Source organism: Hirundo rustica, chromosome 20 (genome assembly GCF_015227805.2).
Source record: "Hirundo rustica isolate bHirRus1 chromosome 20, bHirRus1.pri.v3, whole genome shotgun sequence".
In the NCBI taxonomy this organism is placed as follows: Eukaryota; Metazoa; Chordata; class Aves; order Passeriformes; family Hirundinidae; genus Hirundo; species Hirundo rustica.
Window position 1 is genome coordinate 2,157,362 of NC_053469.1, and position 21,264 is coordinate 2,178,625.

Sequence of the window (21,264 nt, forward strand, 5' to 3'; positions counted from 1 at the left end):
GCTCTCCGCGGTGCTGACCCCGGCTCCGGGCAGGAGAAGCCCGGGGGAGGGTTCGGGGGGTTCGGGATGGGGGCATTGCGATGTGCTGGAGCAGCGTGAGCCCGCCGGGACGTGCTGGGATGTGCGGGTGTGCGGCGGGGGGAGGCCGCGGGTGCCTCGGGGCGCTGGATGTGCTGGGAGCTCTGGCGCTGCTGGGCCGGCGGGCTCCGGGCTCTGGGGGCAGCTGAAGAGACGTCTGCAGAGGTGTGCGGTGGCGAGGGGCTGGCGGAACTCCCTGGGGCACCCTGTGCCGATTTGGGCTGACAGCCGTTTATTTCGGAGGGACGGCTCCTGCAGGCTGTCCTCGGATGAGTTTTTTGGCAGCAGGGTAACTCTGGAGAGCTGCCGGGGTTGTGGCGCCGCTCTCCCTTCCTGGGGCTGACCAGAGGAACGGCCTTCGTGTGCTGAGCCTGCCTGGGGTTTATCCCTGGGCCGAGTGAGCAACAGAGAGAATGCCATGAGTGGCAAGAGAATTCCATGGGCAGAGCTGTTAAATCGAGAGGAACGAGCACCTTCCCTTCGACTCTGCTCGTGTCATAAATACCCGGGAGCTGCAGTGCTAATGGGGAGTCAGATTTTTATCTTCCTCCACCAATTAATTGCGTGATGCAAACAAAGAGAGGTGTTGGAGAAAAACCTTTCAATTATTGGTTAGTCCTTGACTAGCTGCTGTGTGCTCGGTACACCTGCATCGAGGCTTTTGTGCATCTCTCTCAAAGGATAATTTCTTTTTTTTTTTTTTTTTAATATGTACTAGTGTAATGGGAAAAAAAAAAAAAAAGTGAATTTGGCTTTGAGACTGCGAATGTGGGTTTTACAAATGTTCTCTATAAGTGTTCCTAACTTTTATCGCTGCATAAAATTGGTCTGGCTTGAAAATGAGTCTGTGATCCTGGAGGTTTTAAAGCCCAGATTTCCTTAACAGACACTTAAACATTAATATAGTTTTATGACACCAAGTGAGAAGTTAAGATGAAATTCCTGCCGCAGAAAATGTCTGGGTTTCAGAATGGTTGTGATATGGCTCATTTGGTCGAGTTTGAAGATTTAATAGTTTTCATATTTAAGTATTTGAAAGCATCTGAAATATGGAAGATGGCAATTGCAGGTCGGGGTCTTCCTGTATTTCTCTGGTTACGCCCCTTAACCTTCATTTTCCTCTAGATTTGAGTCTTTCTGATTCAGCATCTCTCTTTAATGTTAATGTGGAGGCACTCTGGGTTGTTTTGTTAATTCATTGGCTCTGTTTCTCAAGAATTCATTAGCCTCGTTTCCCAAGATATCCCAGTTTCACTGGCTTTGTGCTGTTTTCCCGAGCTGTTCGATTTCCCCTTCATCTGGAAAATACTGATAATTTCATTGCATTTGGGAGTGCAGATCTCTGAGCCCACATTTGCTGTTCACTGGGGTCCACTTGACTTCTCTGGGAGCCGAGATGAGCTGTGGGCTTTGGGAGATGTTGCTGTTAGGCCTAAATTCCAGTCCAAGTCATTAATAACAGTGGGACCTCGTGCTGAATCAAGCTCGCTGGGGTAATCATGACTAGTTCATTAGTCTGCTCTAAACCCGCTGGATCGGGAGCTGATTTGGGCTGGCAAAGGGAAAAAATGAGAAGCAGAAAGACTTTTTTGGCAGTGCTTGTGGATGATGAGCAGCTCAGAGTTGTGCTTTGAAGGGCTTTGTTACAGCCCTGACAGGGATGAGCTGGGGAAAATCCCCCCGCATAAACTCTGCGGGGAGCCACGAGTGGTAAAGTGGAGCTGGCTGGATTCAGAGATGTAACACTGAAGGAGGGCGCCCATAACGCTGAATATCTCATTTATTTGTAAAAGGAGTGCTGGAAACATCCGTGTCTCAGATATCTGCTTTTGAACATCGCCCTGGAGCGGGTGTGCTGCTGGAAAGGGAGGAGGTTTCTGGGGTCAGCAAAGAAATAAAAGGGTCGGAGGGCAAAAGGGAGCCCGGGTTTTGCTGCTCCTGGAGAATTAAAACCGTTCCTGTTAGAGATGAATTAGTGCATCCTCATCACAGAGAATGCTGAAGACACACCAGCCTGGGCTGAGGCAAGGGAATGAGGTAATGCTGGAGCTTGAGGAGATGAGGGCTCGTTGGAACAAGTGGATAATTAGAGAGCTGTGGTACAGCAGGAGGAGAGAGTAGGTGCAGATAACCTCTGGAACTGAAGGGTCTGATCAGCGAGTGCGAGGTGGAATGGGGTAAATTAGGCTGCTCCTAATTTACTTTTGTTTTTGGAGCGTGAAAGACGAACAGGGCTGATCTGAGCAGGGCTTGCTCCTTGGCAGGTGGACTGATTGACAGGAGAATTAAAATCACACTTCCAGCGTCCTGTGGTGGAGGCAATAAATTGGCCGGGAAGCAAATAGGAAACGGCTGACTGGGAAGGGAATGTGGGAGGAAAATGGGTTTGTGAAGCAGAGGGAGAAAAGCCTAATGACAAGCAAATCTGGAGTTGTCAAGTCCAAGTGCTCCTTCCAGGATCGTCTCACTCATCTTTGGAGCTCACTGCCACGAGACGGTGGAAGGCTTTGGGCTAGGCTGTATTTAAATTCTGGGCTTGACATTTCTGCCAGGCAGGTCTTTGGGTTAGAGAAGCACGATCAGGTGTCACTCAGCTCTGAATTCCCAGAGAGTACAAACTCCTCTCAGGGCAGGGATCTGACAGATGGGAACTGGGAGGTGATTTCTCTTTGGGAACCTTGCAGCCGCCTCCGTTGCCTGGCATTAGTCCTGCCTAGTTCAGAAATTCCTTTCCCATTTGGAAGGTGCTCTCAGTGTCAACACCGGGAGAAAAATGGATTTGTTCTGCTTGCTCGTGGCAGCACTGCCTTTCTTATCTGGCTGATGTTTCGTGGACACGAAGGCACCCGGAGCCTCTGGGGTGCACCAGCAAAGGCAGAGTTTAAGATGCTGGCAAAGAGAAGGTGAAGAACCGGGGGCACAAACCCTGCTGGGGCCCGGCTGCCTTTTCACATCCCTGGCATCCCATTCTGGGCACGGGAGGTGGGAGCAGGGCCAGGGGTGCTGGGGAGGGAGCAGGAGCTGAGCACAGCATCCCCCCGGGGCTGGGCGCTGCCGGCGGCGCTCCTGTGCTGAGGGGGTGCTGCAAGGGCCGATTGAAGGCAGCTGAGAAAGCACATCCGCTGCGTGGATAAATATTGTTCCACACCCCAAGCTGTGGCGTCCCTTTGATGTTCGCTGTCCTGACTGCGGCAGTTTTTGATCTCCTGCGTTCTCTTTCCTTGGGCAGCGCTGACAGCTGGGTTGGGGCGCGTATGAAAAAAAAAAAAAAAAAAGGCCCGTAAATAAAATTAAACTGTATCTCAGAAAAGTGTCATTAGGAGCTTATTTGTTGCCTAATTTAAATAGTCTGAACGCTTTCCAGAAAATCATCGTCAGAAGCCACAGTCCTATTTACAGGAGCGAGAAGTAATGGATGTCACTTTGATTAAGTGCATTTTTCTGAGGCTAATTATCAGCAAAAAAAGAAAAAAAAAATCGTTTTTGTGGATGAGAATGTTTGGAAAAGCTGCTTGTGCAGAATAATTCAGCAACTTCTCTATAAAATTTTAACATCTCCTATTTAAAATCAAAGATATTTTGGATGTTGCATAACCGAGAAAAGAGGATTTTGACAACCGGGCCCAATACTTTTAAGCTTCTGCTTTTGTTCTTTTGGAGTCTTACAACTTCTTTGTCTGCGACCTGGTGTCTTGTCTTTGTCTCTTTAATTCGTCACTAAGTGGAGGCTCTGAATCCCGGGTCAGATTTATGCTTGGCATGAGCAAAGTGAAGTGCTGCAATCTCAGCCTTGGAGGATCTTATCCCTGCAGTTTTCATGCTAACATGCCCCAAGTGACTTCCTCATCAAAATGCATCATTACATTAATGGAGCTGGGTAGTTTTGTGTTCCCGAGGCAGGTCCCTTGAATATGTCTGTGGCTGGATCCTCACTTCATTGCTGCTTGATTTAATGGGCAATTTTCCTCATTTTATTTGAAAGATGCAGATGCCAATTTGAAAATTCCAATTTGTATCCAGAAGCTAGAGACATTTATTTCTGTGCTGGTGAGGTAATGGCCAATATTTTAAGCCAGTGCAAAGTCTCCTCAGGCTGTAGCATCTGTGCCAGTGAAGATTTGTACCTGGAATTAGGAGATTCAGCTCCGGTGCCTGTGTGCCACAAAATTCCCCCGGGGGAGGATCTTCATCCCCAGCAGTCTGATCTCTTGTTTGTAAATCAGGATGGATATTATTGCCAGTATCCATCCCCTCAGTAATGATGTTTAGACCCATTTCCACCAGCCCTGGGCGCAGAATCTCCCAAGGAACAACCCGGGGATGGTGCCTGAACAAAACGAGTAACAAATTTCACTGAAGGCGGTGGGATCCCAAACAGGAGCTTGGGTGTGCCCGTGTGTCCAGCGGGATTGAATTGCTTCCCCTCTGCTTTTGCCACCTGGCAAAGCAAAACCAAGACAGTTATTAATTGGATTAGGCTGTTTCCCTGAGTCGAGGCTTTGTCGGGAAGTTTCTGTGTGACAGCACAAGCAGGAGTTTGTCCCTGCCAGCCCAGCCAGGAGGAGTGCTGCGCCTGCTGGATCCATCCCTGCTCCCACTGGATCCATCCCTGCTCCCTCTGGATCCATCCCTGTGTGCTCCCTCTGTATCCATCCCTGTGTGATCCCACTGGATCCATCCCTGCTCCCACTGGATCCATCCCTGTGTACTCCCCCTGGATCCATCCCTGCTCCCGCTGGATCCATCCCTGTGTGCTCCCTCTGGATCCATCCCTGCTCCCGCTGGATCCATCCCTGCTCCCCCTGGATCCATCCCTGCTCTCCCTGGATCCATCCCTGCTCCCTCTGGATCCATCCCTGCTCTCCCTGGATCCATCCCTGCTCCCTCTGGATCCATCCCTGCTCCCCCCGGATCCATCCCTGCTCCCCCCGGATCCATCCCTGCTCCCACTGGATCCATCCCTGTGTGCTCCCGCTGGATCCATCCCTGCTCCCGCTGGATCCATCCCTGCTCCCTCTGGATCCATCCCTGCTCCCTCTGGATCCATCCCTGCTCCCCCCGGATCCATCCCTGCTCCCTCTGGATCCATCCCTGCTCCCCCCGGATCCATCCCTGCTCCCGCTGGATCCATCCCTGCTCCCTCTGGATCCATCCCTGCTCCCTCTGGATCCATCCCTGTGTGCTCTCCCTGGATCCATCCCTGCTCCCGCTGGATCCATCCCTGCTCCCTCTGGATCCATCCCTGCTCCCTCTGGATCCATCCCTGCTCCCACTGGATCCATCCCTGTGTGCTCCCACTGGATCCATCCCTGTGTGCTCCCTCTGGATCCATCCCTGTGTGCTCCCTCTGGATCCATCCCTGCTCCCGCTGGATCCAGGGAGCCCGGCCATGCAGGCTTGTGGCACGTGCGGCTGTAGCTCCTTCCAGAGCTCTTTCCAACAGCTCTGCTGTGCCAGCCAAGGCTGTGGACAACCCTGAATCCCGTCCCCAGATCCATCTGGAGTCCTTGGAGAAGCTGCTGGCCGGGAGCAGCAGGCTGTGCTCCTCCAGAGGGGCTCATCCCTGCTCCTGGCTCAAACGGCAACGAGCACTCCCAGCCTCCAGCCATCCCCATGGCTCTTACGGAGCGTGGTGTGGTGGGAACGGAGCAGCAGAGCTCAGAGCAGGGTGGGGAGATCTCCTAGGGCAGCGTGTTGGTGTTCCCAAATCTGCCCCCCGACACGGAGGAGAAGCCAGGAAACCCACACTCCACACCGCATGGCGTGAGCACCTCCTCTCCCGCAGCTCCTCACCCTCAGCAGAGGCAAAACCAACTTGTGCTGGCACTGGATCCCTCAGCCCAGCTCCAGGTGGGACACCCCGGGGTGAGGAGCACTGGAAACCTGAGGCAGATTTGTAAAATTGATTTGGGTTTTCTTGTGTTTGCAGGTTTCTTTTTTTTTTTTTTTTTTTTTATGGCAGCATTCTTAATTGAGGTTTGTTTTTTCCAGTTGTTCTGAAAGGCTGCGGGGATGATTCCCAGCGCTGCGTCTTAATTGCGGTGCTGCTTGGAGCCGTTTTAATTGATGTTTCCTCGCAGCTATTGGTGTGCTCTTGTGTATTCGTCTTAAGGCAGGTAGCCCTGGACATTAGCAGGAGCATTAGGAAAATTATGAAAGTAACAGAGCCAAGAAGAAACGCAGTTCTCTTGTAATTATAGCTATTATTTTATTTTAAAAAATGGCCGTTGCTCTTTTTTTTCCCGGGGATATTGTTTTCACTGTCAGCAGTGGGCCCTTGCTTGCAATAAAAGTAAGGGCACGTAGCAGGCTGGTGGAATGAGCAGAGGTGTCCCTGGAGTGCTGCCATGTACGGCTGTGCCCTGAGGAAAAGGAAGAATAACATTGATTTTTCACTTATTTAGTGCAATTTAACACTGTGGGCTCAAATTTCCGTCCCTCCCTGGGGGTGGTTTTCTTTTCCCACTTATTTACTTTCCCTTTGGTTTCTTTTCTACGTATTGGGGGAACGGGCTAGAAAGAGAAAACGGCATTTCAAGGCGTTGAAGCCCGTCTGTGCGGAGGGGCGAGCACGAGCAAGGGGTCTGCAGGCGCTGGGTGGGGTGGGCACATTCCCAGGGCAGCCCCTGGGGGCTGGCATCGACCTCACCCCTGGAAAAATCCAACACGTGGGCGAAATGAATTGTTTTACTCCCCTCAACCAGCGGCGCAGGACACACTGAAAGCCCTCACGGAAAAATTCCCTGGCAAGCAGAGTGCATGGGAAACGCCGGGCTCTTGGCTCCTGCCGTGGTGAGCTGGGGCAAAGCTGCTCCCAGGTGCTGCTGGCGTGGCGCTGGAGCCTGCTGGGGCATCGCTGCTTGCCCCTGCCGCGGCCCTGGTGCATCTCTGTGCCAGGGACAGTGCCACTTCAGCCTGCTGGGGAAGGGCAGGGGAGAAGCCTGGTTGGATGTCAAGCCTTGGCAGAGATCTCACAGGCGTGAGTCTGTGTGCTGTGCGCACAGGGATCCCCAGGAGCGTTGTGCTGCCTTAGCTGAGGCGGGAAGGTCGGGCAGGGACCAAAGCTGTCACCGCTGCCGTAGTGACAGCGCGAGAAACAACCTGGCAGCTGGAGCTGGAACGGCAGAGGAGGCATTAAATTTTAGCGCCGTGTTTTCCCACCGCTTTCTCTCATCGCGGCTGCATCTTTGCTCCCCAGGCAAGTGATTTCTCGCTGTTCTGAGGGTGGTGCTGGCTGCTCTTCCTCTGCACATCCTGTTCAGCGCCTGACCGCGTGCGGGGAGCTCGGGCGCGCTCTGCTCGCAGCCTTGGGGACACGGAGGCGCCACTGCTCTGCTGCCAGCCCTGCTCAGGTGTGAGCTGCTCTCCCTCAGAGCCCTGAGATCAGCAGCAGAGCCTGGATAACTCGGTCAGTGAGTCACGCACAGCCAGCGCTCCCGCACACGCTCCTGTGAGGCGTCTCACGCATTTTAGTGCAGCAGAGGGGCTTAGGCAGGAATAAAAGGCTGGGATTTGAATCCGAACATCTCTGGATCTCAGAATTCCCACCAACAGACAGGACCAGTCCTTTAGTGTCTATTTGAGCCCTGCTCATCCAGAGAGACGTGGGCACGTTGCCAGTGGAGCCCCGCGGCGAGCGCAGATTTCCCTGCCATGCTGCGTTTGCCTCTGCTCCACTGGCACTTGCCTGGGTCCAGGGCAGAGATGAAGGTGTTAGTTTGCAAATAAAACTCCTCGTCTTGCTCCTGGCTGCCAGCCTGCAGAGGGTCACACAGGCTCTGTGCAAGGCTCCTGCCAGCTGCTCTCAGGTTGCCCACCAAGGGCTGGCAGCGCAGCCTCCCCATCCCCAAATCTGCAGATTTCTTCTGTTATCAGACCATTAATTTGCTGCATTGCTGCAATTTTTTTTTTTTTTTTTTTTTTTAATCTTTCAGAGAGTTCGGAGTTTAGATTGCTACATCACACTTTGTATGAATTAATAGCGTGGAATTTCATCGGCGCCGTGACCTCATTTCCTCTCTCTGTGAAGCTTTTTTGTTGCCGTTCTAGCAAATTTCTGGCTGGCTGTTTTACTGCAGGGAGATGATCAAAGTCCAGGCTGCTGGGGCAGGCACGTCCCTGTGGTGACGGTCTGTGGGGAGGTGGCAGCCTCTGCTCTCTGTTCTGTCCCCACAACCTCACTGGCCATGTCCTAAGAGCTCCCCTGCATATCCAGAGGGCTGGAAGGAGGTGTTCAGGGCTGCAAATCCCCTGGCAGGTTCAGCGTTTCCCCCTTTAATTATTCTGGGTACTAAATCATTGATAATGAACAGGTTTGTGGTGACAGAGTTGAAATTACAAGGCCTTGGTGAGACAGAAATGCCACGGGTGTTAGCACACCGCCGGCAGATTGAAGGAATGCTTTCCAAAGTTCAATGTTTCCCAAACCTCTCAGACTCAGGAAACTTGTCCTTCAAAGCAGGAAGCCTGGAGCAGTGGGTGAAGCAACGCTTGCAAGCGTTTTTTTGAGAGTTATTTTCTGTTCTAAACCTCCACCCGCCATGTGGTGCAGGGGCAGACGTGCTCTGCGAGGGCCTTCCGTGGCTTTCTGGAAGGACTCCAGGAGCTTTGAGCCGGCTTTGCCTCTTCGGACCCGCACCGTGGCCGCGATCACTGGGTCCTGCTCCTGCCTTCCTCCAGACACACCATCTGCTCCTCTTCCTGCAGGGGACAGCGGGGCTCTTCGCTGACGGTCCAGCAGCACCTGGAGCGGTGCTTGGCGAGAGGAACGGAGGTGGGGAGCAAGGTTTGGGGACGGGCACAGCGCACCTCGGGGCTGGGACATCTCCGGGGCCGTCCTGCGGTCAGTCCCAGCGTGTGCTGGGTGCCAGCCCTCGCTTTGCGGGTGAAATGCAGCCAGGTGTATTTTCTGCGTGGCAGGGGAACCTCTCCCTGGTGATTTTTCCCCGCTGTGATGTTTTCCCCCGAGGAGCAGGATCCCTTTAGCCATCCTGGCTGTTTTCCTGGCTGTCTCCCTGTGGGTGTGCAGGGATGTGTGCCGTCATGTGCGAGCAGCCACGGCCCCAGAGCCCGTGGGCGCAGCCGGAGGGAGGAGGGAAGGAAGGAAGGAAGGAAGGAAGGAAGGAAGGAAGGAAGGAAGGAAGGAAGGAAGGAAGGAAGGAAGGAAGGAAGGAAGGAAGGAAGGAAGGAAGGAAGGAAGGAAGGAAGGAAGGAAGGATGGATGGATGGATGGATGGAGAAGAGCACACGCTGCCGGGGTGGGCGGCCCCTGAGGTCAGCGGGGTAATGGAGAATGAAACAGCCGTGGATTAACCAGGGGACTGACCGAACTGTGGCGAGGGGAGACACAGCCAGTGTCGATCACCCCTTCGATCACCCCTTTCCTAATGAATTAATCTTGCCTGATGCGAGCTGAGGAATAGCTGAGGGTTGGGTTTGTACCTGAAACGTCCTGGTTTTGCTCAGTGGAGAGGGCTCTGGTGAGGTGCCGGCTGCCCCGTGGTGCTGTGCCACCCGTGTCACTGTGTGCGTGGCTCTGGTGGGCTGGAGCTGGAGCTCCCTGGGGCTGCAGGGTGAGGAGCAGGGCCAGGACTCTTCCCTCAGGACCCTTCTGCCACCCGGAGAGGTGTCTGTGTCCCTGGACGGGGTGCTGGGTGTCGCATGAAGCGATGGAGAGCAGCGCGGGTGTTCGCTGTGCTCCGTGTCCCTCTCCGGCTGTGCCTGCGTCCATCCCGGGCACAAACTACTCCCTCGGCGGTGTGACAGCCCTGCCCCGACCCACTGCGCCCGTCGGGCTCTCTCTGCCCTCTGCCACTGCTGTGCTGAGCCGGGTTTCGCGCTGCTGCTGTCACCAGTCCCTTGGTCACGGGGGATTTTTGCCGCCGCTCGGTGAGACGGGCCCTCTGGAGGCCAGCGCACACATCGCTCCCGTCCAGCTCCTCCACTAATCCAGGCGAATTCCATTTCCTCATGCTCTCCTGGAGCCTCTGCTGTCACCTGTCTTTGAGCTTTCGGCTGTAGCTTCACACAGCTCTCTCTGCTGGGCGGTGTTTGGGAGGCTGGATGCGCTGTCTGCGGGGTGCAGGGGGGCGAGGAGGGGGTCTGTGCCCCCACGGCCACTCTGCCGAGGCGAACTGGGGTCTCCAGGGTCCTGAGGAATCCTGCTGGAATCCTCCTCTCTGCATGTCCCAAACTCCTGGGGTTAAACATGGATCTCCCAAACTCCTGGGGTTAACCATGGATCTCCTGGACTCTTGGGGTTAACCATGGATCTCCCAGACCCTGGGGTTAACCATGGATCTCCAGATCCTGGGGTTAACCATGGATCTCCCAGATCCTGGGGTTAACCATGGATCTCCAGATCCTGGGGTTAACCATGGATCTCCCAGATCCTGGGGTTAACCATGGATCTCTCAGACCCTGGGGTTAACCATGGATCTCCCAGATCCTGGGGTTAACCATGGATCTCCCAGACCCTGGGGCTAACCATGGATCTCCCAGATCCTGGGGTTAACCATGGATCTCCCAGACCCTGGGGCTAACCATGGATCTCCCAGATCCTGGGGTTAACCATGGATCTCCTGGACTCTTGGGGTTAACCATGGATCTCCCAGATCCTGGGGTTAACCATGGATCTCCCAGATCCGGGTATAACCATGGATCTCCCAGATCCTGGGGCTAACCATGGATCTCCCAGACCCTGGGGTTAACCATGGATCTCCCAGATCCTGGGGTTAACCATGGATCTCCCAGATCCGGGTATAACCATGGATCTCCCAGATCCTGGGGCTAACCATGGATCTCCCAGACCCTGGGGTTAACCATGGATCTCCCAGATCCTGGGGTTAACCATGGATCTCCCAGATCCTGGGGTTAACCATGGATCTCCAGATCCTGGGGTTAACCATGGATCTCCCAAACTCCTGGGGTTAACCATGGATCTCCAGATCCTGGGGTTAACCATGGATCTCCAGATCCTGGGGTTAACCACGGATCTCCCAGATTCTGGGGTTAACCATGGATCTCCCAGATCCTGGGGTTAACCATGGATCTCCCAGATCCGGGTATAACCATGGATCTCCTGGACTCTTGGGGTTAACCATGGATCTCCCAGATCCTGGGGTTAACCATGGATCTCCAGATCCTGGGGTTAACCATGGATCTCCTGGACTCTTGGGATTAACCATGGATCTCCCAGACCCTGGGGTTAACCATGGCTGTGCAGGCTGAGCCCTCCCTTCCTCGTGTGCCGCTTGCTCCTGTCCTGTTCGAGGGCAGCCCCGGGTTCCCTGCAGCCTGGTCCTGGCTTGCAGAGGGCTGTGACGGGTTCCTCTCTCCAGGATGGGCTTTGTCCCTCTCCTGCAGCGCTGGGGATGGGCGCCGCTGCTGTGTGCTCTCAGCCTCGGCTTCAACACCGGGGTTCTTAAACAAGCCCCACTTTAGGGCGGTGCCGGCCCCAAGCCCACCCTCTGCGACTGACCTCGGGCTGGGATCTGCAGGGCTTTGGTGGGGATTTCTTCGAGCTGCCGTCCCTCTCGGCTGTGTCTCCCACGGGAATTCCCCAGCTCATTCCCGGGCCCTGGGGCTGGCGTTCCCCCATCCCGGAGCGCTGGGGCTGGGGCGGAGCCGTGCGGGAGCTGTGTTTGGATCAGACGCTCTGCCGAGCTTCCTGCAGCCCACGCAGCCTCCCGAGCAGCCGAGGGTGGCTCCGCACATTCAGCAGCTCCCTCCAGGCAGGGAGCTCTCTCTTCCTGGGCTGTGGGCAGAGCCATCGAGCGCGCCTCATTCCCCGTGCGCTGCCGGGGACGATTAATTAGCAAAGTCATCGCTTTCCTCCAGCCTCGCCGCGAAGAGTTTTTTGGCTCCAGATCACCGCAAGCGGGTTTGGTCGGGAGCTGGGCTTTCCAAATCCCCTTCGTGCTGCTCCCAGCCCTCTCTGGGCTGTCAGGGAGCAGCTGGAGCACGAATCTCACCCTGGCTCCGTGGCAGGTATGTGCCACCTCCCTGGTGGCAGGAGCTGTCAGGGAAAAGGTCTCCTCTGTCTAGGAGAGAGGAATATTTCTGGGGGAGCAGGTGGTGAAGATGTTTAGCAAATGTCAGCTTGAGACCTTGCCATCCTGTGGGCAGGAGTGACACTGCTGAGGAATGTGTTATCCTGTCAGAAAGCAGGAAAAAAAAAAAAAAAAAAAGATAAAATCTGCCAGTGAAGTGTTTACGAGCGAGGCAGGGCTTTGCCAAAAGTGGGCGGTTTTGCATCACGGAGCGTGAGCTCCCTGGAGCAGTGGGAATCCTGCTGCAGCTCGCATCGCTCTTACCCACGGGACAGCGTCTGGCTGAGCCCCTCTGGGCTCTGAATGCCTCCCTCACCCCAGAGCAATTCCCTTCGAGAGTGGCCTTTTCACTGATGCACCGTGTTGGTTTGCAGGGGCGCAAAAAGCAGTTCAAACAGAAAAGGGTGCTGCAGATGGGTACCAAACGCGGCTTTTCAAGGCTGAAACACCGCCTAAAACTCATTTCAGACAAACCCTGCCTGCGGTGGCACTGCAGAGACCGAGAGGAACTCGTTTGCCCAGTGTCCAGTGTCAACGTGTGAAGTGCATGATTGCATCTGGGCTGAGAGCTCCGTATGGGAGTATTGTTTGAAAATTTTCTCATTTAATAAAATGGGTGGTAATTGGCTCTTAGAAGAGAGTTTAATTGGAATAATTGGCACAGGCGCCCGCGTGTTAATTTAGTTTGGTGTTTCTAATGCGCGGTCACGGTGTTTGCTCAAGGACAGAAGTGAGGATTAGGTGGTGCCCGTGTTTCTCGGCAGGAAGTTGCAGCTGGGCTCTGGGAAGGAATTTTCTGGATGGAGCTGTTTAGTTACTGCTCTTGAAGCCGGGTTTTGGAGATGGATTTGCTCCATTACAGTTTGACGCAATCACACCCACGCCGCTGGGAGCCGAGGCCGCCTCTGACGCTTCGGATGAGTTGGGATTGTTCTTTCTGCTCACCTGGAGCAGCTCCAGCTCCTGGGCACGGGGACATTCCTGTCCTGGGGCGCTGGCACACACGTGTGCAGGAATGTGCTCACTCATGGGCCAGCACACAAGGAAGGGGAGGTTCATGTTCTCCACGCAGCTTTTCATCCCTGCTTCTCCCAAGTCTCTCAAGACCCATCAGTTCCAGGTCAGTAAATCAGCACCATGAGGTTTTTCCGTGCGGAGGAAGGTTTTACACTCTCTTTCCGGCCTGGAGATGTCTCAAGCTGTCGTCTCAGAGCTGTTGTTCAGGGACTGCCACGAGCTGGAGGCTCTGCTGCAGGAGCTCCTGCTCCGTGGGGTCACCCAGAGCGCGAGATGGTGACACAAAAGCCATTACAGCTGCTCAGCCTCTTCCAGAGCTGCCGTTTAACAATTTTTTCCTTTTCATCTTCCTCCAAAATGCTTTTAAAGCTCGCTGTTGTCACTTTGTTTGGATTCTTCCCGCACAGAAACTGCACTTAGAACTGCCCAGCGCCGATGGGGAGATTTATTGCCAGCAGCTATTGTGCGAAAATTGAGAGGAAAACCAATTTCTAGGCAGCTCCTCTTACGGCCCCTAATGGGAAATATTTCCTTCACGCTAAGAACTTGTAAATGGTTTTAGTGCCGGATGCTGTGCTCTGTGCCTCAGAAATGTTCATCCTTCCAGGGTTCAGCAGCACAAACGTTTCTGCTGGCGGGCTTGTGCCGACCTCACTGCGCATGCAGCGTTTAAAAACGGAACAACACAAAAAACTCTGACCAAGAGCAAAGCTCGGGTCTGGGAGCCCAGGGAGCAGGGGTCGGGATGTCAGCAGGAGGGAGGAGGCAGGGGAGGGATGTTCCTCTCCGTGGCAGGGGGTTGTGAGAGCCCCAGGTGAGAGGCTGGATGAGTGCCATGCCCTTTTCCAGCGCTGTGCTCGGATGTGCTGGAGGAATCCCCCGTTCCCTTCCGAAGGAGGATGGATCACACCGAGTGCTGCTGTTCCAGCAGGTTACTGAGCACAGGAGAGCACCGAGTTTGGGACCCCACTGCTACTGACCCTGAGAAATTTGGAACAGCTGGAACTATTACCCAAACTTTTAACTTTTCCCCCCCTCTAAGCTTTTTTTTTGCTCTGTTTCCCACAGGCAGATTTTAGGGGGGGGGGGGAAAGGAGTACAGCTGAACATGCTGGTGAGGATATTAATCATGATATAATTCAATTTTAATTCCATTAGACACCTTTAGAGATCGGGGAGTTTCTCACTTGGTTTAATCGACTCCTTTCCAGATGATGAAGCTGCAAGGTCTGGCACTCGTTATAAATGTCTGTTTATTAAACCATCTCTCGTCCTAAAAGCCTGGCCAGGATGGATATAAATGGCGAGGATGGTATTTGCAGTTCAGTCTTTAAGGAGACGCCGTGTAAAAAATTGCAGCCTTCTCTTTTTCATTTCTTTGTGTCTTTATGTGAGAGATGAGAACAGGCCAAGGCTTTTTTTTTTTTTTTTCCCTGTGCTTTTTACTGTAAATGTTCGAGGCAGCCAAGATGTGTGAAGCAGCATTTGCTGCCACACCAGCTCCTGGAGTGGAAACTCCCTTTGCAACAGCTGATTTGGTCGTGGCAGTCGAACCAAAAGCTGATGAGCAGATAAGGGCAGCGGTGGGTAATGATTTAAAATCCTTTTGTGGCTTTAGTTCACCTTTGGCTCCTGCCCTGGCTCTGAGCAGGCAGCTCCGGGGGGAATTCCAGGGGGTTTCGTGCAAAACTTCCTGGAGCCTCTTCCCTCAGGGCCACAGTTTTACACATCCTTGCCTTTTCCTTTCAATGCCTCGGGGCCGACCCCTGCTTTTGGCCGGGTGTGGAGAGAGGGATGGTTTTTGTCACATCCACCGCAGCACCTGTGTGACTCGGGCCTTGCAATCACCTGGCTGCAGGTGACCCTGGCACATCACATCACCTGGCTGCAGGTGACACTGAGCACATCACATCACATCACATCACCTGGCTGCAGGTGACCCTGGCACATCACATCACCTGGCTGCAGGGACTCTGAACACATCACCTGGCTGCAGGTGACACTGAGCACATCACCTGGCTGCAGGTGACCCTGAACACATCACCTGGCTGCAGGGACTCTGAACACATCACCTGGCTGCAGGTGACCCTGGCACATCACATCCCCTGGCTGCAGGGACTCTGAGCACATCACATCACCTGGCTGCAGGGACTCTGAACACATCACATCACCTGGCTGCAGGTGACCCTGGCACATCACATCACCTGGCTGCAGGTGACCCTGGCACATCACATCACCTGGCTGCAGGGACTCTGAACACATCACATCACCTGGCTGCAGGTGACCCTGGCACATCACATCACCTGGCTGCAGGTGACCCTGGCACATCACATCACCTGGCTGCAGGGACTCTGAACACATCACATCACCTGGCTGCAGGTGACACTGGCACATCACATCACCTGGCTGCAGGTGACCCTGGCACATCACATCACCTGGCTGCAGGGACTCTGAACACATCACATCACCTGGCTGCAGGTGACCCTGGCACATCACATCACCTGGCTGCAGGTGACACTGAGCACATCACATCACCTGGCTGCAGGGACTCTGAGCACATCACATCACCTGGCTGCAGGTGACACTGGCACATCACATCACCTGGCTGCAGGGACTCTGAACACATCACATCACCTGGCTGCAGGGACTCTGAGCACATCACATCACCTGGCTGCAGGGACTCTGAACACATCACATCACCTGGCTGCAGGTGACCCTGGCACATCACATCACCTGGCTGCAGGTGACACTGAGCACATCACATCACCTGACTGCAGGTGACACTGAGCACATCACATCACATCACATCACACCACATCACCTGGCTGCAGGTGACACTGAGCACATCACATCACCTGGCTGCAGGGACTCTGAACACATCACCTGGCTGCAGGTGACACTGAGCACATCACATCCCCTGGCTGCAGGGGCTCCTGGCTCACAGCAGAACCCACAGCTACAGCAGGATGTTGATGAGTAAGCAGTTTTTATTTTTTTTTTCCCCTAGCTGAAGTTAAAATAAGAAACGTTCTTGGAGATCAATGGTCTGGTACAACCCCCTGTTCCAGTCCTTCCCACACAGCCTGATGAGGCTGTCACAGACTCCGTGGAGTTCATGCCTCATTTCTGCAGCACACTGTGAATTCCTCTTCATGGGGACTTGCCATTTTCTCTGTCTTATATAATGTATTACAAAAAGGATGCTGAGAGAAATGAAAAAAAACTATGGGAAATGGTACCTGGCATCATCCAGCGACCCCACGGAGGGAAGAAAATGTTATTGCCAGGAGACATAATTGGCAGTGCTGATGGAGAGCCCCGGAGCCAAAATTTCTTTTTTGAATGTCAATCATTTTTCTTGGAATTTTTTTAGAAGTTTTGTGGAAGTTTTTAGATGCTAAAATTCTCCCCATTTTTCAGCAGAAACCCTCAGCACCGTTTGATAAGCCGACACTGCTCTGCATCACATTACGATTTCAATACTTTAAAAGCAAGGGTAAAAAAACAAGAGAAGAAAAGGCTCGGACCCCTTTAAAACTGCCGAGTGGGAATCGCTGTGGCATTTTGAAAGTCCCTGTGAAATTGCTTCCTGGGGAGCTCAGCCGGGCGGCTCGGAGGTGTTTGCAGCAGCGAGGGAGCTGCCGGTGCCTGCGGAGCGCCGCGGAGCCGTCTCCATCCCGAGCATCTCCGGCTCCTCCCGGCACTTCGCAGCTGGGCACGAAACCAAATCCCAGCGGGGCTGGTGAGAGCTGCGTGGGGAGCACCAGGCGCTTCCCCAGCTCTCGCTGTCACATCCCCCGGGAGAAGCTGGGGTGAATCCCGGGGTGTCCCCTGGAGTGTGATGGAGAGGTGCCACGGGGGCTGTGGCTGCTGCCCGTGCTGCCCTTGGTCACTGAGGGTGCCCGGAGCTTTCTGTCCTTCCTCAGGCGCTGGCTCAGCCCGCAGGAGGAGGAGGAGGAGGGCACCAAGGGGGAACCCCGCGGGGTTCAGGCCCCGGGAGAGGCTGCGGGGACATTAAGGAGCTGCAGCGGTAATTCTGCCGCGCGAGGTGGATTTGCTGCTCCTCCTGTCCCCCAGCTCGGGCACGGGGCCTCTGCTGCCGCGCTCCTCCTGCGGTGCCCGGGGGCATCGCCGAGGTGTCCTCAGACCCCGGGGGGAAAGCGCTGCACGAATGCTGAAAGCCATGAACATTTCTGGTGCGAAGATCGTTCCTGCTGGGAGGCAGCGAACAGCAGCTGCCGGCAGGGGCGGCGAGGGCCGTGCTTTGGGCCTGGGGGAGCCCGGAGCCCCCCAGCTCCTCCCGGCTGGACTTGGGTGCTGCCCTGTGACATCCTCATCTCCTCTCTGCTGGGTTTGGGTGCTGCCCCTGTCACATCCTCATCTCCCAGCTGGGTTTGGGTGCTGCCCTGTCCCTGCCATCTCCTCCCAGTGGTGTTTGGGCACTGTCCCTGCCATCTCCTCCTGGCTGGGTTTGGGTGCTGCCCTGCCACATCCTCATCTCCCAGCTGAGTTTGGGTACCCCTGCCATCTCCTCCCAGCCGTGTTTGGGCGCTGCCCTGTCCCTGCCATCTCCCAGCCGTGTTTGGGTGCTGCCCTGTCCCTGCCATCTCCTCCCAGCCGTGTTTGGGTGCCGCCCCGCCCGCCCCGCTGCCCGCCGTCCCCGGGTGCCCGCCCGGCTCCGTGGCTGACTCCCGCTCGGGGAGCGCTGCCCGGCCCCGGCTCTGCCTGGGTGAGAGCCCGGCGCCGCTCCCATTAAATCTTGGGAAGCGGAGAGTGACCCCGTTACGTACTCACCTGGAAAAGTGACTTGGCCGTGCCTCGTTACTGTGCTCTGCCCGGAGACTTTTTCTGCTTCCCTTGCAGATATATATTTAGGTTTTACCCGAGGTTTTTTATAATTTCCTCGCTGGCTTAAGCAGCCGCGACAGGTACACGCTTCCCTTCCCTTTTTCCTCCGGCCATTTTAGCCTGCCGTCGGCTTTGTTAAGGGGCAGGAAGAGATTGGGAGGCACGGAAAAGCTTCAGGGTCTCATTTGCGAGCCTGTCAAATGCACGCAGGAGTGGAGCTCTGCAGGGAGATCTGTTCAGCAGCTGCTCGGGCGTGCTCTATTTCTCCTTCTCCCCGCTAAGCAGCCCCGAGTTGCCACACCGGGATCGCAGCTTTCACGTTCGTCGCTGCTGAGCCACACTTAGAGAGGTAAAAATGGCTTTGCAAAGGCTGCGATGACAGTTCTGGGATTCAGCGGGGGTTACATAAGGGCTGCTCCGGCTCCCGGGGGCTGGGGAGTCCCCTGGGGAAGGGGGTCTGCCCTCCCTGCTCCCCGCCAGCCAAAAAAAGGGGTTTTGTTAGGAAATGCCCTCCATCCCTCTGCAGAGAGCAGGGCACGGCTACTGGGCACCAGCCGAGCCCCCGGCAGCTCCTCCTGTGGGAGGGAGATCTGAGGGCGCTGCTCCTATTACCGGGCAGTTTCTGGAGCCCTGGGTCCTCTCTTCTGAGCCCGAAGGTTTGGAATTTGTTAACATCTGAGGTGTTAATGCAGGGAACACTGGGGAGAGGAGAGGAATCAAAGGCTCTTTGGCACCCGCCCGTCCCCCTCCGGGCTCACAGCCTGCCTGCAAGCTCTGGATGTGTTTTCTTACTTTACATAATTTTTCCATCTCTCTCCATCAGCCCAGCTCTTCAAGGGCTTCCTTCTGTTTCCAGCTCTCTTGCAGCTGCTGAATGTGCTCTCCTCTGTGCTTTCCAAAGTGTTCCTCCTTGCCCGAAGCTCCGTGGCTGCAGTTTCTTGGAGGAGTCTCCCCAGCTCTGCCGAGGAGTGCCTGGGCGATGCGGGAGCTGCTGCCCGGCGCTCCTGGGTTCAGCTGCCAGGGCTAAGTAGGGAGAAGTGAGGGAATGAAACACGGGCAGCGAATTTCTGCCCGTGTCACGCGAATCCTCCTGGTGCCTGCTGCGGCCAAGGGATTCTGCGGCTGTGTGGCGGTGTGGGTGGGTAGCGGCGTTCCCCGCTCCCTGGTGGGTTTGTTCGGCTTGCCAGGACGCCAGGGATCCCCCCAGGAGTGCCGTGGGGATGGAGCAGCCCCCCAGGCCCACCGTGGTGGGAGCTGATCCCACAGAGATCCTTGGAGGCGAGTCCCCTCCGAAGGTGGCTGAGCCTCCGGGATGGGGAGAGGGGATTTGTGATCTTGGCAGCAGCGCTCAGCCCGGCCGCTGTCCCAGCCAGCCGCTGCGATGACAGAAACCCCTGCGGTTTGCGAACTTCTCCTGAAATGCTTTTAATGACGGCTTAATAACAACGCTTAGTGCCGGGTACAGAGCTTCTCACCCCTGGAACCGAAAGGCTTTCGTGAGAAGGGTGAGGGCCATTATCCCCCGTGCTCGCAGGGGGGGGAAATAGCTGCTTTTATTTGTGAGCCTAATTATAACAAGTGGAATTAATCAACTTTTCACATGAACGGTGTTGCTTTTTAAAGGCGAAATGTCAGAAAGGAGTCCTGGAGGCAAAGGAGAGCTCCAAGCGGTGTTAGATCCATCTGATGGCTTCTCAGGGAGCTCGTCGGAGCCTGCGGAGCGAAGGCATTAACCCCGCCAAGGCAGAGCGGGGAGGCAGCGCAGGGCACGGTGCCCCGGCTCCTGCTGAGGGGTGCCCGTGAAAGCTGCTGCTGCCCCAGCCCTGCTGGGTGTTATCCCCTCTGCCCTTCCCCTCTCCAGCTGCTCCAAGCCCCACTGCTTGGGAATATTCCCCCAGCTCCTGGGCGTCCTCTGATCTCTTCGTGCGCTCCGCGTGATGCGTGCAGAAATTCCCTTCCGATAATCAGTAAATAGAGAAAAAACCCAATCAAATCCTTGGATTCCCTCAGAAACACGGACGTTTCCGGGCGGTTCCTCACTGAGGGATATTTCAGCTGGCGTTTCTGGTGGCTTGGCCGCAGGATCCTCGGTGGGATGGGGGCTGGTTTTTGCAGGGCTCTCTGCCTGAGCCTTGGCAACCTCCAGACGCTGGCAGCTTTCGAAAAGCAATTTTGCAGAGTGCCTGGTGACAATGTAGGGCATTCCCTGGCAGCTCCGGGGCAGAACTGGTGCGTGTGCACCTCGTGAAAAACGCTTCAGCAGGAGCCGGTGCCAGGCAGCTCTGTGCATTTATCTGAGCATTAGCGGCCCTCTGAAGTTTATTGAGCTGATAATGTCGTGCTGTGACATTTGTTGGGGTCTTGAAACGCGGGAGGTGTTTGTGGCGGTAATAAATTACGTGGGTTCTTGTTTTTTCTGTGGTGTTATTAAATAAAGGGAGGTCGGGGTTGCTCTGCAAAGGCACAGAAGCGCAGAGGGGCCATGCAGGGAAAGGTGATTTTCCTAGAGCTGCTTGCCAAGCGTGTCCAGGGGTTCCTGGAGGGACGGTAATGGGCATTAATGGCTTTTCAGCTCGGGGTCCCTGGAGTTAACACTCCGTTTGTGTGAACACAGCCCCTCCTTAGAGCAGCAGCTCTGAAAACCTCTCCTGCGAGGTTCTGACTGCTCCTGAGCACAAGCTCTTCTTCCAGAGTGTGCTTTCCCACCCGGGTTACTTTCTGTGGGTTTGGAAGGATCTTTGCAGGGCTGATGCCTTTCAAGGTTTTTTTAGATCCATCAGCCTGTCTTTCCTCGAGGAGGCCCTGCAAACCAGCCCCCTTGGGCTGGACCTCAGCAGAGCAGGTTTGCCTGCCAGAGGATGGGAAAAGCTCAACCCCTTCCTGTACCATCAGCTACCTCTAATGGACAGGGCGGTGCTTTATTATTAATAAGCTGGATATGTGAGTGAAGGGAGCTTTGGCAGCCGGGACTGAAAGCGGCCTGGATAAAAGGGAGAATATTTAACAGTGCAGTTGCTGTGGATTCGATTAAGAGCAATGAAGAATCTGCTTCTTTCTTAATCTTGTTTTCTGAAGTATTATTACCCCTGCGACTGCTGCTCAGCAATTCCCAGCCATCTCTCCAGCCCGGGGCACAGCAGTGGTCTCTGCATAATGTGGATGCTGAAATGAGAAATCAGCACTTTGTAATGGGCTCTCAAACTAAAATTAAACATCCATTTCCTGGCTTGCAGTCAGATGGTTGGCGTTCAGCTGGCCCGGGAAGCCTTTC

At 54.9% G+C, this 21,264-nt stretch overlaps 1 protein-coding gene across 3 annotated transcripts in view; it reads left to right on the forward strand.

The window, feature by feature from the left end:
* KCNT1 (potassium sodium-activated channel subfamily T member 1) overlaps window positions 1-21,264 on the forward strand; it is a 77,435-nt gene that overhangs the window by 13,401 nt on the left and 42,770 nt on the right. The window lies entirely within an intron of this gene.